Genomic DNA, 17,190 nt, shown 5'->3' on the forward strand with positions numbered 1-17,190 from the left:
TGTCATCAGCAAAAAGACACACCTTACCATCGAGGCCTTCTGCAATTTCGCTGAAAAAGATATTAAACAATATGGGTCCCAGAACAGATCCCTGAGGTACCCCACTGGTAACAAGACCTTGGTCTGAATATACTCCATTGACTACAACCCTCTGTTGCCTGTCCCTCAGCCACTGCCTAATCCATTCAACAATATGGGAGTCCAAGCCCAAAGACTGCAATTTATTGATAACCCTTCTGTGTGGGACAGTATCGAAAGCCTTACTGAAGTCTAGATAAGCGATGTCTACTGCACCTCCGCCATCTATTGTTTTAGTCACCCAATAAAAAAAATCTAAAAGATTAGTTTGACATGATCTCCCTGAAGTAAACCCATGCTGTTTTTCATCTTTCCATCCATGGGATTTTAGATGTTCCACAATCCTCTCCTTAAGTATGGTTTCCATTAATTTCCCCACTATTGATGTCAGGCTTACTGGCCTATAGTTGCCCGATTCCTCCCTACTACCTTTCTTGTGAATCGGCACAACATTTGCTAATTTCCAATATTCTGGGACGACTCCTGTTGCCAGTGATTGGTTAAATAAATCTGTTAATGGTTTTGCTAGTTCACCGCTGAGCTCTTTTAATAGCTTTGGGTGTATCCCATCAGGCCCCTGTGAATGCCAGCATTTCTAAACTGCTCGCCTTTGAAATGCAGGCTGGTGGAGACGGACAGCTTCAAACAGCTCATGTTGCTTGCTGTCCCACAGTACGTCGTTCCCAGCTGCCACTACTTCTCCAGGAGAGCCGTGCCCTCCCTGCACAACCAAGTATCGGATAAAATCAAGTGTGCACTGCGCAACACCATCTGTGGCAAGGTCCACCTAACCACAGATACGTGGACCAGTAAGCACGGCCAGGGACGCTATATCTCCCTAACTGCACACTGGGTAAATGTAGTGGCGGCTGGGCCCCAGGCGGAGAGCTGTTTGGCGCACGTCCTTCCGCCGCCAAGGATCACAGGGCATCATTCTTTGCCTCCTGTTGCCTCCTCTTCCCACTCAGCTTCCTCCTCCTCTAATACCACCTCCTCATCCGGTCAGCGACTGACCTTCACCACCAACTTCAGCACAGCCAGGGGTAAAGGTTAGCAGGCCATTCTGAAACTGATGTGTTTGGGGGACAGGCCCCACACCGCGCAGGAGTTGTGGTGGGGTATAGAACAACAGACCGACGAGTGGTTGCTGCCAGTGGGCCTCAAGCCCGGCCTGGTGGTGTGCGATAATGGGCAAAATGTCGTTGCAGCTCTGGGACTAGCCGGTTTGACGCACATCCCTTGCCTGGCGCATGTGCTGAATTTGGTGGTGCAGAAATTCATTCACAACTACCCCGACATGTCTGAGCTGCTGCATAAATTGCGGGCCGTCTGTGCGCGCTTCCGGAGTTCTCATCCTGCCGCCGCTCGGCTGTCTGCTCTACAGCGTAACTTCGGCCTTCCCGCTCACCGCTTCATATGCGACATGCCCACCAGGTGGAACTCCACCTTGCACATGCTGGAGAGACTGTGCGAGCAGCAGCAGGCCATAGTGGAGTTTCAGCTGCAGCACGCACGGGTGAGTCGCACTGCGGAACAGCACCACTTCACCACCAATGACTGGGCCTCCATGCGAGACCTGTGTGCCGTTATCAGCGTTACAATACCACCTCTATGTCTCCTTGAGAAAACACTTAGGGCGATGATGGAAGAGGATGTAGCCCAGGACGAGGAGGAGGAAGAGGGGTCATCTCTAACACTTTCAGGCCAGCCTTTTATAAGTGGCTCAGAAAGAGGATTTTTGCAACAGCAGAGGCCAGGTAGAAACTTGGCCAGCCAGGGCCCACTACTTGAGGACGAGGAGGATGGGAATGAAGCATGTTCATAGCGGGGTGGTATCCAACGCAGCTCGGGCCCATCACTGGTGCGTGGCTGGGGGGATACGGAGGATGCAGACGATACGCCTCCCACAGAGGACAGCTTGTCCTTACCTCTGGGCAGCCTGGCACACATTAGCGACTACATGCTGCAGTGCCTGCGCAAAGACTGCAGAGTTGCCCACATTTTAACGTGTGCTGACTATTTGCTGTCCTTAATTCCCTCACTGGAGCGTGATCGGAAGATGCGCGACTACAGGCGCACGCTGGTAGACGCGCTCCTGAGAGCATTCCCGACTGACGCCGGGGGACAAGTGGAAGCACAAGGCGAAGGCAGGGGATGAGGAAGAGGTCGCCAACGCAGCTGTGTCAGCGCCAGCACCTCAGAAGGCAGGGTTAGCATGGCCGACATGTGGAAATGCTTTGTCACCGCGCCGCAACAACCGGCCCCAAGTGCTGATATCGAGTGTGTTAGCAGGAGGCAGCATTTGAACAATATGGTGGAACAGTACCTGTGCACACGACTACACGTACTGACTAATGGTTCTGCCCCATTCAACTTCTGGGTCTCCAAATTGTCCACATGGCCAGAGCTTGCCCTGCAGCCAGTGTACTCTCTGAACGTGTATTTAGCACGGCAGGAGGCGTCATTACAGACAGACGCAGCCGCCTGTCCACAGCCAACGTGGACAAGCTCACGTTCATTAAAATGAACCAGGCTTGGATCCCACAAGACTTGTGTGTACCTTGTGCAGAATAGACATTTATACCACCATCAAACATACATTCTTGTACTCAAGTCAAGTGCAATGATTCTTTGTTTTATTTATTTTTATTTGTCCCAATATTTTGGGGGCTACCTACTCCAATAAAAAAAAAAAAAAAAACATTGTTGGCTACCTGTTCCTCCTCCATTGCTGCCTCCACCTACAACATATTCACCGCCTCCTCAACCTCCGACTCCATATCCACCTCCTTCTCTGAGTTGCAGGTTAATAATTTGTAATTTTTAGTTATTTTATTTCATTTTAAGTTATTTCCCTATCCACATTTGTTTGCAGAGCAGTTGCCATGCTCTTAAGCACATTTTACTGCCTTTTACATCCCTCTAGCCTTTTCAAGGACTATTTTAGAGCCATTTTAATTCAAAAAAGTGCCCTAAATTGAAAAAATTCTTATTTTCAATTGTCGGGTGACATTTTTCCATTTTTGGCGTATAAAAACCCCTGCTGTGCCTGGGTGACAGGGGCCTAAATCTCTCAAAATCCTCTGTTATATTGCTGGGTGACATGAACCCTCTTTTGCCGTGAAGGAACCCCTGCTCTGCATTGCTGACAGGGGCCTAAATCTCTCAAAATTCTCTGTTCTATTGCTGGGTGACATGAACCCCCTTTTGCCGTGAATGTACTTCTGCTCTGCATTGCTGACAGGGGCCTAAATCTCTCAAAATCCTCTGTTCTATTGCTGGGTGACATGAACCCCCTTTTGCCATGAATGAACCCCTGCTCTGCATTGCTGACATGGGCCTAAATCTCTCAAAATCCTCTGTTCTATTGCTGGGTGACATGAACCCCCTTTTGCCGTGAATGAACTCCTGCTCTGCATTGCTGACATGGGCCTAAATCTCTCAAAATCCTCTGTTCTATTGCTGGGTGACATGAACCCCCTTTTGCCGTGAATGAGCCCCTGCTCTGCATTGCTGACATGGGCCTAAATCTCTCAAAATCCTCTGTTCTATTGCTGGGTGACGTGAAACCCCTTTTGCCGTGAATGAACCCCTGCTCTGCATTGCTGACAGGGAACTATATTTAGTGAAAACATCTGTTACTGATCGGAAGATTTGCGACTACAAGTGCACGCTGATGATAGCATTCCCACCTGACAGCAGGGGCACAGTGGAAGCACAAGGCGAAAGCATAGGAGGAGGAAGAGGTCGCCAACGCAGCTGGGGCACCACCAGCACCTGAGAAGGCAGGGTTAGCATGGCCAAAATGTGGAAAAGCTTTGTCAGCCTTGGAGGCGCTGACCTGCCCTGCAGCCAGTGTATAGTGTGAACATGTGTTTAGCACAGCAGAGAGCATTATCACAGGCCGCAGCCAATGTGGACAAGCTTACGTTTATTAAAATGAACCAGGCATGGATCCCACAGGACTTGTCCGTACCTTGTGCAGAATAGACATTTATACCAGCCTCAACCATCCATTCTTGTACTCAAGTGCACTTATTCTTTGTTTTATTTTGTTATATGTCCCAATATTTTGGGGGATACCCCAATTTAAAAATAAAAAATAACACAAATCAGTGTTGGCTACCTATTCCTCCTTAACCGCCGCTTCCACCTACACCGCCGCTTCAACCTACAACACATCCACCCATCCACCGCCTCCTCAACTTCCTACTCTAGATCCAGATTGTTATTTTTAATTTTTCTGTATTTTATGTTATTTTAAGTCTTTTCCCTATCCACATTTGTTGGCAGAACAGTTGCCATGCTCTTAAGCACATTTTGATGCCTTTTGCAGCCCTCTAGCCCTTTCCAGGACTATTTTAGAGCCATTTTAGTGGCCAAAAGTTTGGGTCCCCATTGACTTCAATGGGGTTCGGGGTCAAGTTCAGGTCCCGAACCCGAACTTTTTTTCCAAGTTCGGCCGAACCTGCTGAACCCGAACATCCAGGTGTCCGCTCAACTCTATCAACCAGCACTAGCTGCTTCTGACGCTTTAAACTACCGACTCTTACCTCACCGAGGCCAGGAATCTCGGTGACACATACCTTCCATCAATGATGGCCCCTTGCGCCTTCCTACAGTAGCCAAAAGCAGGAGTGCGTGCAAAACACAGAAGACATGCAAATATTCCGTTCACGTGTCATCTCTGTTCTGGATACACAGTTCCTACTCAAGTTATTTGGTCAGTTTTGTCCCCGTGACTGCCCAAATAAGTGATGTGTTTAGTGATTATAGGTGCGACTGCATGTCATACAGACTCACAACATTGTTTCACTACCAAAGCAGACTCCCTATGCGTTTTACTGCAAGCCACAGTGTTCTACATCACTAGAAAGGCTCTCTGCAGCCAGAAAATAACAGTTTTTTAATGTAATTTGCCGCAAATTTATTCGGAACAAACCAAATTTGTCCCAAAAAAAAATCAGCGAACCGGCGAATAAAATTTTTGAAAAATTTGCTCATCTCTAGTGACAACCCTAGTATATATACTGTAGTATAATAGATAAAAATAAAAACTGTGCCAGAACAGCCTTGCCTCACAAAAAGATATATATATATATATATATATATATATATACATATACATACACATACACTCACCTAAAGAATTATTAGGAACACCATACTAATACGGTGTTGGACCCCCTTTTGCCTTCAGAACTGCCTTAATTCTACGTGGCATTGATTCCACAAGGTGCTGATAGCATTCTTTAGAAATGTTCGCACATAATGATAGGATAGCATCTTGCAGTTGATGGAGATTTGAGGGATGCACATCCAGGGCACGAAGCTCCCGTTCCACCACATCCCAAAGATGCTCTATTGGGTTGAGATCTGGTGACTGTGGGGGCCATTTTAGTACAGTGAACTCATTGTCATGTTCAAGAAACCAATTTGAAATGATTGGAGCTTTGTGACATGGTGCATTATCCTGCTGGAAGGAGCCATCAGAGGATGGATACATGTTCTCATTCTGTTTACGCCAAATTCGGACTCTACCATTTGAATGTCTCAACAGAAATCGAGACTCATCAGACCAGGCAACATTTTTCCACTCTTCAACAGTCCAATTTTGGTGAGCTCGTGCAAATTGTAGCCTCTTTTTCCTATTTGTAGTGGAGATGAGTGGTACCCGGTGGGGTCTTCTGCTGTTGTAGCCCATCCGCCTCAAGGTTGTGCATGTTGTGGCTTCACAAATGCTTTGCTGCATACCTCGGTTGTAACGAGTGGTTATTTCAGTCAACGTTGCTCTTCTATCAGCTTGAATCAGTCGGCCCATTCTCCTCTGACCTCTAGCATCCACAAGGCATTTTCGCCCACAGGACTGCCGCATACTGGATGTTTTTCCCTTTTCACACCATTCTTTGTAAACCCTAGAAATGGTTGTGCATGAAAATCCCAGTAACTGAGCAGATTGTGAAATACTCAGACCGGCCCGTCTGGCACCAACAACCATGCCACGCTCAAAATTGCTTAAATCACCTTTCTTTCCCATTCTGACATTGAGTTTGGAGTTCAGGAGATTGTCTTGACCAGGAGCACCCCCTAAATGCATTGAAGCAACTGCCATGTGATTGGTTGACTAGATATTTGCATTAATGAAAAATAGAATAGGTGTTCCTAATAATTCTTAAGGTGAGTGTATATATATAGCTCACTCCCTCAGTTTATCCTTTAAGCATCAGGCTGATAGTTATACCCTCCATGCAGCGGTCCCTAAGGACCGTGGCATGGAAGGGGTTAAACGGACATCGGTTCCAGCATGGAGGGGAGGACGGCAATCCTACACAATGGGGGAAGAGACGACATTGGACCGCTGCTACAGCAGAGCAGTGGCCCAGTGGTTAGCCCCTTCCATACAGCAGTCCCTAAGGACCATGGCATAGAAGGGGTTATGTCTGCAATTTGAAGCAGACTGTCAGCTGTACGTTACAGCTGACAGCAGAGTTCGCACTACATTTGTTCCAGAAGAGTAAAAAATTCTCCTCTTAACAAGTTTGAGGAGTATTTTTAGCCAAGGAGGAGTACAAATTTTGCTGTTACGAGGCTGATATTTCTGCAGGGAAACTATTGCTAGTCTCCCATGCCAAAATAAATGTAGACAATTTTACATTTATCCAACATCATACACTAAACATCTGGACCGCTGCTGCCATACACAGCACCCACCAGACGCTGCCATACACAGCGCCCACCAGACGCTGCCATACACAGCTCCCACCAGACGCTGCCATACACAGCGCCCACCAGACGCTGCCATACACAGCGCCCACCAGACGCTGCCATACACAGCAATATCCCAGTCTCGTGGTCCCTCAGCCTTGCCCAGCTGAGACCACACTCACAGAGCCTCCAGGCCTGTGTCCACGGGTAACACACTCCCCCCTTACTGACACCCTGGGAGGTGCTTTATGCCAGCCTCAGTACCTCCAGCTGGTCTCACCTGTGGTGGAATAGGGGGGTGGACCGCACTATCCATCCCTTTCTTGCCTCTAACCTGCGTGAGACCTGTCACTGTCTCACATACACCCCTCCCCTTTTGTTCAAGCCTGTGAGGGTGAACACCTGCATTTCCATAAACCACAGTTTTCCCCTTGTTTTGCCACAACCAGGCCAGCAGAGCCCAGTTTATCACCAAGACTAACTCAGGTTCTCTCTCAGCATTAATACCAGTTACATCCACAAACACTTTATCAGAGGCCTCCAAGGAGGTCCCTCCATGATTCATCACTAGTTCTGTACACCATTCCAGCATACAGTCACCACCAGGTATTCTCTGTTCCCACACTAAGCTCACAAACCTGCCACTAATCTTGTCAGACACATTCATCTCCTGGTTGCCACTAGCAACCACCTTCGTTTTACCAGACTTTGACATGGCAGCCTCAGTCTCCAAGTTGCTATTGGTCACAGCACATACGTCACATACACCGCTCATGACATTATCAGCTCTGACCTCTAGGGCCACAGATGAGCTAATCCCCACATTGAACACTTCCTTAGTAACATGGTGGAGACTGCTTATCCACCTCCGGTATGTGTGGTACACCCTCTAGCAGTGCCACAGTTTCCTGCATATTTTCTACAGTGTGTTCCCCCAGCTGTGTGCTCTCAGTATTTATCAGCATTTCTGCATTCTTTATAGTTTTTTCCCCAGGGAGAGCTATTCCCCTGACCACATTCTGCAACAGAAAAGGCATATCACTGTTACCACATATTTCATATCACATCACATTTTCATTATGCATTTCCGCACTCTTGGCACAATTACTTTTCAATGGTCAATATTCTTTCCCCATGGAGGTTAATGTGCAGCTCCCTTAGAACTTCACTTAAAGGGACAGGTACAGGTTCTGCAGAAGTTGTGACTATCTGCAGAAGTGTCTACCTTACCCCACAGTAACAAAACAATATCACGGCCCAATAACACATCATGTATATGTGAAATTGCATCACGAAGTTCACAAGTCCCAGATCGCACTGGAGTCTCACACTCAGCGAGACCCACCTGGACAGTTCATTATATCCCCATGAAAGTCCTGTACACAGTTCTCAGCCACCGGGCTGGTCTGAACCAGGATCACCTGACTCTCTGCAACACACGGAATAATTGGAACGCTCTTACCCATTGTGGTCACGGGTTCAGCAGTCCCGGGAGATGAGGACGCTCCAGGAGCCTCCATTCCACGATCATCTGCAGACTCCTCCCTGCAATGGTTACCATGAGAAATGCCTTGACTCCGGCCTCCTTCCAGATGGGGAGTCACACTCTCTGGAGAACTTTCCTTGGGATCTCCAGCCACAGAATATGAAAATCTTTCTCTGCTCCATAACTGCTGGACAGCTGCATGCTGTCGTGGTTGGTTGTACCTAGAAACCACATCACGGCTCCTCCGCACATCCTCTCCAGGACTTGGTGCACAGTGGCCGTAAACACTTATACTCTTGAGAGCCACACCGCTCTCCATCTCATTTTCTTCCCGTCGGTTTCCCTTGGCAATGGCACACATCAGATTTTCCTCCAAACCTCCAGGTCCATCACAAACACCTTGGACTTTAACAAAGTGTCCATTCAGCGTTGAAGACTCTCTCTCCAGCGCCATCTGCAGCTGTGCCTCCAAAGCCTCCCGCTCTAGATTTAAGCACAGCAATTTCCATGGGGCATAACCAGGGCCGGTGCTACCATAAGGCAGACCAAGCGGCTGCCTTAGGGCGCACCCTGGGGGAGGGTAAAAAAATGAACCTTCTTTTTTTTTTTTTATCATTTACTTGTGAGTTGCACCGCAGCGCCGCCGGCCGCCCGCCCTACAGAGCGGCGCGGGTCCGGCAGCACGGTCACGTGGTCAGGCCAGGGGGGTGCGAGTGGCGCAGCGGTGGCGGGCGGCAGCAGGGATCCGACTGTGTCTGAGTCTGACTCACACACAGCCAGATTGCCGTAGCAGCAGGACAGGTGGGTAGGTGATCACTGATTAGCGCACTAGTGCCAGAGTGCACGGCATAAATGTGTTTTAAAAAAATGATTACACAAACAATCATAAATGGGGGTGTGTGGTGACCGTGACATGAGGGGAGGGGGGACAATGTCTGTAGTGTGTGACATGGGGATTATGGGTTCAGGGACATTTGGGGGAGGGGAGAAATGTGACACAATAGGGGGTAATGATGTGATCATGATGTGACATGAAGGGGGTGATGTGACATGGATTCAGGGGGAGAAATGTGACAAGGAGGGGGTGAAATGTGACATGGAGGGCTGATGTAACATAGGTGATTTGACATGGAGGGGAGAAATGTGACATTAAGGGGGTGAAATGTAACATGGAGGGGGAGAAAGTTGACATGGATGGGGAGAAAGTTGACATGGAGGGGGAGAAAGTTGACATGGAGGGGGAGAAATCTGACACGGGGGAGAAATGTGACATGAATAATGGCTGACATGGGGGGCCGTTCACAGCATTATTGCCGGTCATGGTAATTAGCCGCAGGTCTCTGTTGTTTGAAACAGCAGAGACCTGCCGGCCATGATGCCCGCTGCACGTGCGAGTGGGTGTCATGTTTTCCTATTGCTCCAGTGCCATTCATGTACAGTGCTGGTGGCGAAGGGGTTAACTGGCATGTTGGACAAGATTTGCAGTCAGGATTTGACTGGCCCACAGGGGTACAGGCGAATCCCCTAGGGGATTCCTGAGCAAGGTGGGCCCCTAGTCTCCCACCCCCTCCACAAGTGGCACATTACACAATAGACTTACTGCACTACATACATATATTCAATGTACAGCACCTCAACCAGCCTATGTTATTACAGTATAAAACATTTTATTATTAAAGAAACTCCCCAGTTTACAATTGTAGTCATAATCAGATAGCCAAGATGACTTTTAGGTATAGAGGAAAGCTAGACAGTCTCCTCTTTTCCCCTGGACCTACCTTCTCAAAGGTGCTGCAGGGACTAGAGATAAGCGAATCAAAGTTGACAAAGTAGAATTCGATCCGAATTTCTGGGAAAATTTGATTTGCACCGAATCCAAATTTCCTCACATTTCGTGGTAACAAATCAATTTTTTTGCTAAAATGGCTGCTGCACGTGTGAGGACATGGAGCAAGGAACTCTGGGAACCCGGGATCACCCATAATGCATGCAGCCAATCAGCAGCCAGCCAGCTCTGCGATGTCACAGCCCTATAAATAGCCTCAGCCATCTTGGATACTGCCATTTTCCAGTGTACTTAGTGCAGGGAGAGACGTCAGCAGGCGCTAGGGACAGTGCTAGGAAAGACTTCATTGTGCTAAAAAAATATTTACAAGTTCAGGGAAAGATTATTCAAGGTGTAGGGAAAAGATAGGGAGGAATCATTCCACAGCATTTATGTAGAACAGGGTTTAGTAGGGGAGGTTACAGCCTGGGTAATAGGAACAATCCTATTACACCTTGCTGCATGACTGGGGATCCAAATTGCCATTATATAGCTCTGTAATTCCAGCAAACCGTTCTTGTCATTCAGGTGCAAGTGCTGTTTGATACAGACATTAACAGGGTTTGTTACAGGGAAATAATTATACGTCTTATATGCACTTGTGCGGTGCAGTTTCATGTTCTAAAGCATTTTTTGGTTTGTATTAGTGGGGGGGGGGGGGGGAAAGGGCTTATTAGCAGTTGTGTTGTGAAGAGTGAAACTTGCAGCCCTTTTTGGCGTGTCTGGCTCTCCACCTTGTTTGACCCTCGCTACCGGTCCAAAATGGGGGCCTTTTTTACACCCGCTGAGAGGGAGGACAAACTGAACTACTATAGAGACATCCTATGTAGTGAGTTGGCCGCTGCCTATCTGCGCCATCGTCCATCCTCTCGCAGGTCTGACTGGGGGGGCCTCTGTGCTCACGTTCCTCTGCCATGGCTATTGTGGCATGGTGGGGGTAGGAGCAGTTCCAGCTCCATCAGCAGCAACTTGAGTCTACAGTCGCTGAGGAGCAGATTTGTTCACCTGCCGAGTGAAGAAACTACTCACCAGCAGCAGCAGCTAGACCTGGAGCAGTACCTGAACGAGCAGGTGGTGGCATACTTGACAGCACCCTGCCACCCCACATTGAAGATCCGCTGGACTACTGGGTGGCCAAACTGGATTTTTGGCAGCAACTAGCAGAGTTTGCCCTGGAAAAGTTGTCCTACCCGGCCAGTAGTGTGGCATCAGAGCAGGTGTTTAGTGCGGCGGGGGCCATAGTTACCGCAAGCAGAACTCGCCTGTCCACCCAAAATGTCAAGAGACTGACCAATTGTCAATATGAATCCGGCGTGGATCATCCAGGATTTCCACCCACCAATGCATCAGAATAGATCATAAATGGTGCTACACCTACACTTTGAAAAAAGAGACCAGTTTCTTTTGGCTACCTGCCTCAGCTACTATTCTGATGCTACCACCCTCCTGATGCCACACATCTGATTCCAAATGCTCCTTCTATCACCCACCATCTTCAGCTGGTACTTGTATTACCACCTACCTCCCCATTTTGTCACCGGTTCGCTCTGTGGTGTCCTGATGCTGCTGCCACCTCCACACTGTCACCTTGCCACCCTGTAGTCTCCTGATGCTGCTTCCAGCTCCACACTATATCACCTTGCCACCCTGTGGTTTCCTGATGCTGCTGCCAGCTCCACACTATGGCACTTTGCTACTCTGTGGTCTCCTGATGATGCTGGCATATCCACAATCTGTCATTGTGCCACTCTGTGGCCTCCTGGTGCTGCCGCCACCTCCACACTGTCAATGGGCCACTCTGTGATCTTCTCATGCTGCTTCCACCTCACCACTGTGTCATAGGGCCACTCTTTGATCTTTTCATGCCATTCCCACCCTCCGCACTTCATGACTGAGCCACGATTTTGTCTTTCGGCCTGACTGACATCATAATTTATTTGACCCGTCTTCTGATCTGTCAGAAGGAAGGAAAAATGAGATAACAGATCCTGTCTGTGTAGCAGCTGTAAGGCCTGTATGGTCCCATCAGAATTGTGATTTGGCAGCCAAAAGAACGAGTGGGTACAAAACACAGAAGACATACAAATATTCCACGTGTCATCTCTGTTTTGGATCTACTCCTTTTTTTTTTTGCATTTGCAATACTGATGGATTACTGACCAAATGTTTACTGAGTGCTCCACAGACAGGATCCTTTTTTGTGGATTATTGTTCTGACGGATCAGAGGAAGGGCAAAATAATCATTGATGTCAACACAATCTTACTGCTGACACCCTCTCCACTCTGTCTCTACTTGTATAAGCATTTAATAGAACAGGTTCTGTAGACATCTATGTGGAATCAGCTGACGACGGTGTAAAAAGAGTGCACTTCTTCTTGACACTAACATCGCTCATGGCTGAGTTCATACTTGAGTTATTTGGTCAGTTTTGACCCCGTGACTGCCCAAATAAGTGAAGTGTGCAGTGATTCTAAGAGCGACGCCTGTCATCTGCATTTATACTGACTCACAGTATTATTTTAATACCACAGCAGACTCCCTATGTGTGTTACTGCAAGGCAGAGTGTTCTACACCACTATAAAGGTCTGCAGCCAAGAAATAGCTGTTTTTTTATGCAATTTGCCGCAAATAAATTCAGACCAAATCGAATATTTTTCTAGCAGGGACCCCCATATTCAATTCATCTGGTAGCATCTTGCTGCTGTGTAAGCAGGTAATATTTGAATGTATTCTTATGGTGTGACCCCATAATAAATTTTATTGGTGGCCCCTAGGCACCCCAGTCTGAAACTGTTTACAGTAGTTTTATATAATACTCCGGCCAATAGAACCTCTGAAAAATATGTTCCCGTGTTTTCTCTTTGCAAAAAGACCATTGTTGTACCCGCTGGGACTGGACTGTTGGACTATTTGGGATTAGGTGGTCACTAGGACCTGAGCGTAACTTTGCAGCCTCACTGACTAATGTTAAAACTCAAACTTTTATTTCATTCTGTTAAAAGTGCCAACAAACTTCTTAGGAACATGTGTTAAAAATCTCAGGAACTGAATGAATCAGGGACATATACCACTTGTGTTGATATATGTATGTATGTATTCACACTCCGTGCTTCAACTAGCTTGCGGGATGGTCCACCCTCTAAGTATTCAATTTTTCAGTGAACACCCTGCCTCAATTCCTGCCTAAAACCTAAGTCCTGTGTCCCTACATGTTTCGCCGAGCCTCTCAGCGTCTTCAGGGGAAACTATACAGGTACTGAGTGGGGGGCGGGGTCTGGGCTTTTAAATCCTCGGTTGCTCTGGGTAGTAATGTCTGACGAATCAGATGGCCGTTCGGGTGGAATGACACCCGCAGCCTCCAATGGGCAGGACATCTGGACATGCGTAACATCGACATGCCCACTGACGTCACCATCCTGTGCCACAGGTTACCCACCGCATCTATCCTCGCCCATGATGTCATCAATAATGCGCCGCTCTCACATCCTTGTCGGCGCATAGATCAGTCATCTCTTATCGGGCTTCTGCGCTTGCGCCCTATGACTGTGCGCTACACTCCTCACTCTTCTGCGCATGCGTCCGCACTTAGTACTCCTTCTACCATCTCCTTACATTGCGCATGCATCCAGACTTGGAAGATTCTCCACGGAGGTCCTGCTATATCCAATAATGGTGTCAGGATGGAGAAGAAATATAGGTACTGTACTACCTGTGGAACAAAATCTGTGCCTGACTGGGCACTAATTGTTGTGCAGTGATGTTATTATTATTACCAATGTTGGATCGTGTATATATACTCATGCATATAGTCATTATTATTAAAGGACTTATCAGATCTAGTGGAGATCCTTATTACAGTGGCGGAAATAATTATTTGACCCCTCACTGATTTTGTAAGTTTGTCCAATGACAAAGAAATGAAAAGTCTCAGAACAGTATCATTTCAATGGTAGGTTTATTGTAACAGTGGCAGATAGCACATCAAAAGGAAAATCGAAAAAATAACTTTAAATAAAAGATAGCAACTGATTTGCATTTCATTGAGTGAAATAAGTATTTGAACCCCTACCAACCATTAAGAGTTCTGGCTCCCACAGAGTGGTTAGACACTTCTACTCAATTAGTCACCCTCATTAAGGACACCTGTCTTAACTAGTCACCTGTATAAAAGACACCTGTCCACAGAATCAATCAATCAAGCAGACTCCAAACTCTCCAACATGGGAAAGACCAAAGAGCTGTCCAAGGATGTCAGAGACAAAATTGTAGACCTGCACAAGGCTGGAATGGGCTACAAAACCATTAGCAAGAAGCTGGGAGAGAAGGTGACAACTGTTGGTGCGATTGTTCGAAAATGGAAGGAGCACAAAATGACCATCAATCGACCTCGCTCTGGGGCTCCACGCAAGATCTCACCTCGTGGGGTGTCAATGGTTCTGAGAAAGGTGAAAAAGCATCCTAGAACTACACGGGAGGAGTTAGTTAATGACCTCAAATTAGCAGGGACCACAGTCACCAAGAAAACCATTGGAAACACATTACACCGCAATGGATTAAAATCCTGCAGGGCTCGCAAGGTCCCCCTGCTCAGGAAGGCACATGTGCAGGCCCGTCTGAAGTTTGCCAATGAACACCTGAATGATTCAGAGAGTGACTGGGAGAAGGTGCTGTGGTCTGATGAGACCAAAATAGAGCTCTTTGGCATTAACTCAACTCGCTGTGTTTGGAGGAAGAAAAATGCTGCCTATGACCCCCAAAACACCGTCCCCACCGTCAAGCATGGGGGTGGAAACATTTTGCTTTGGGGGTGTTTTTCTGCTAAGGGCACAGGACAACTTATTCGCATAAACGGGAAAATGGACGGAGCCATGTATCGTGAAATCCTGAGCGACAACCTCCTTCCCTCTGCCAGGAAACTGAAAATGGGTCGTGGATGGGTGTTCCAGCACGACAATGACCCAAAACATACAGCAAAGGCAACAAAGGAGTGGCTCAAGAAGAAGCACATTAAGGTCATGGAGTGGCCTAGTCAGTCTCCGGACCTTAATCCAATCGAAAACCTATGGAGGGAGCTCAAGCTCAGAGTTGCACAGAGACAGCCTCGAAACCTTAGGGATTTAGAGATGATCTGCAAAGAGGAGTGGACCAACATTCCTCCTAAAATGTGCGCAAACTTGGTCATCAATTACAAGAAACGTTTGACCTCTGTGCTTGCAAACAAGGGTTTTTCCACCAAGTATTAAGTCTTTTTTTGTTAGAGGGTTCAAATACTTATTTCACTCAATGAAATGCAAATCAGTTGCTATCTTTTATTTAAAGTTATTTTTTCGATTTTCCTTTTGATGTGCTATCTGCCACTGTTACAATAAACCTACCATTGAAATGATACTGTTCTGAGACTTTTCATTTCTTTGTCATTGGACAAACTTACAAAATCAGTGAGGGGTCAAATAATTATTTCCCCCACTGTATATTAGATTCAAGGTGCTGATAGGGTCATTCTCAATAACTTCACACACACGCTACAGTGCATATCCAAGTCTAATTCTGTCCGTAAACGTATACCTGTCACCCAGCACCTAAATAATAGGCCTCAAATTTATATTCAGCTAAATCTCTGGCTATTGCAGTAGCTGGTTAAGTTATATTGTGTCCGTCAAAGCACAGTTTTTGTTCTGGTTTGAAATACAATTCCCAACCTAGCAATTTCCTAAATTAGTGGTTTCTGCTGTATCAGGCCTACTTTAAATCTATCCCTAAAAGGGTATATTAGATTCAAGGTGCTGATAGGGTCATTCTCAATAACTTCACACACATGCTACTGTGCATATCCAAGTCTAATTCTGTCTGTAAACGTATACCTGTCACCCAGCGCCTAAATAATAGGCCTCAAATTTATATTCAGCTAAATCTGTCATTACTGCTGTGCCTGCATTAGTGTAATACGGTACCTAAATAGATAGCCAGATAGGGTTAGGTGTCTGTAAAAAAAAGGCCTGAATTTGAATTCAATACATTGGGCCAAATAATATTTTTCTTATTGTGGTGAACGGTAACAATGAGGAAAACATCTAGTAAGGGACGCGGACATGGTCGTGGTGGTGTTAGTGGACCCTCTGGTGCTGAGAGAGGACGTGGCCGTTCTGCCACAGCCACACGTCCTAGTGAACCAACTACCTTGGGTCCCAGTAGCCAGCAGAATTTACAGCGATATTTGGTGGGGCCCAATGCCGTTCTAAGGATGGTAAGGCCTGAGCAGGTACAGGCATTAGTCAATTAGTTGGCCGACAGTGGATCCAGCACGTTCACATTATCTCCCACCCAGTCTTCTGCAGAAAGCGCACAGATGGCGCATGAAAACCAAGCCCATCAGTCTGTCTCATCACCCCCATGCATATCGGGGAAACTGTCTGAGCCTCAAGTTATGCAGCAGTCTCTTATGCTGTTTGAAGACTCTGCTGGCAGGGTTTCCCAAGGGCATCCACCTAGCCCTTCCCCAGGGGTGGAAGAGATAGAATGCACTAACGCACAACCACTTATGTTTCCTGATGATGAGGACATGGGAATACCACCTCAGCACGTCTCTGATGATGACGAAACACAGGTGCCAACTGCTGCGTCTTTCTGCAGTGTGCAGACTGAACAGGAGGTCAGGGATCAAGACTGGGTGGAAGACGATGCAGGGGACGATGAGGTCCTAGACCCCACATGGAATGAAGGTCGTGCCACTGACTTTCACAGTTCGGAGGAAGAGGCAGTGGTGAGACCGAGCCAACAGCGTAGCAAAAGAGGGAGCAGTGGGCAAAAGCAGAACACCCGCCGCCAAGAGACTCCGCCTGCTACTGACCGCTGCCACCTGGGACCGAGCACCCCAAAGGCAGCTTCAAGGAGTTCCCTGGCATGGCACTTCTTCAAACAATGTGCTGACAACAAGACCCGAGTGGTTTGCACGCTGTGCCATCAGAGCCTGAAGCGAGGCATTAACATTCTGAACCTTAGCACAACCTGCATGACCAGGCACCTGCATGCAAAGCATGAACTGCAGTGGAGTAAACACCTTAAAAACAAGGAAGTCACTCAGGCTCCCCCTGCT

Source organism: Bufo bufo, chromosome 1 (genome assembly GCF_905171765.1).
Source record: "Bufo bufo chromosome 1, aBufBuf1.1, whole genome shotgun sequence".
Taxonomy (NCBI): Eukaryota; Metazoa; Chordata; class Amphibia; order Anura; family Bufonidae; genus Bufo; species Bufo bufo.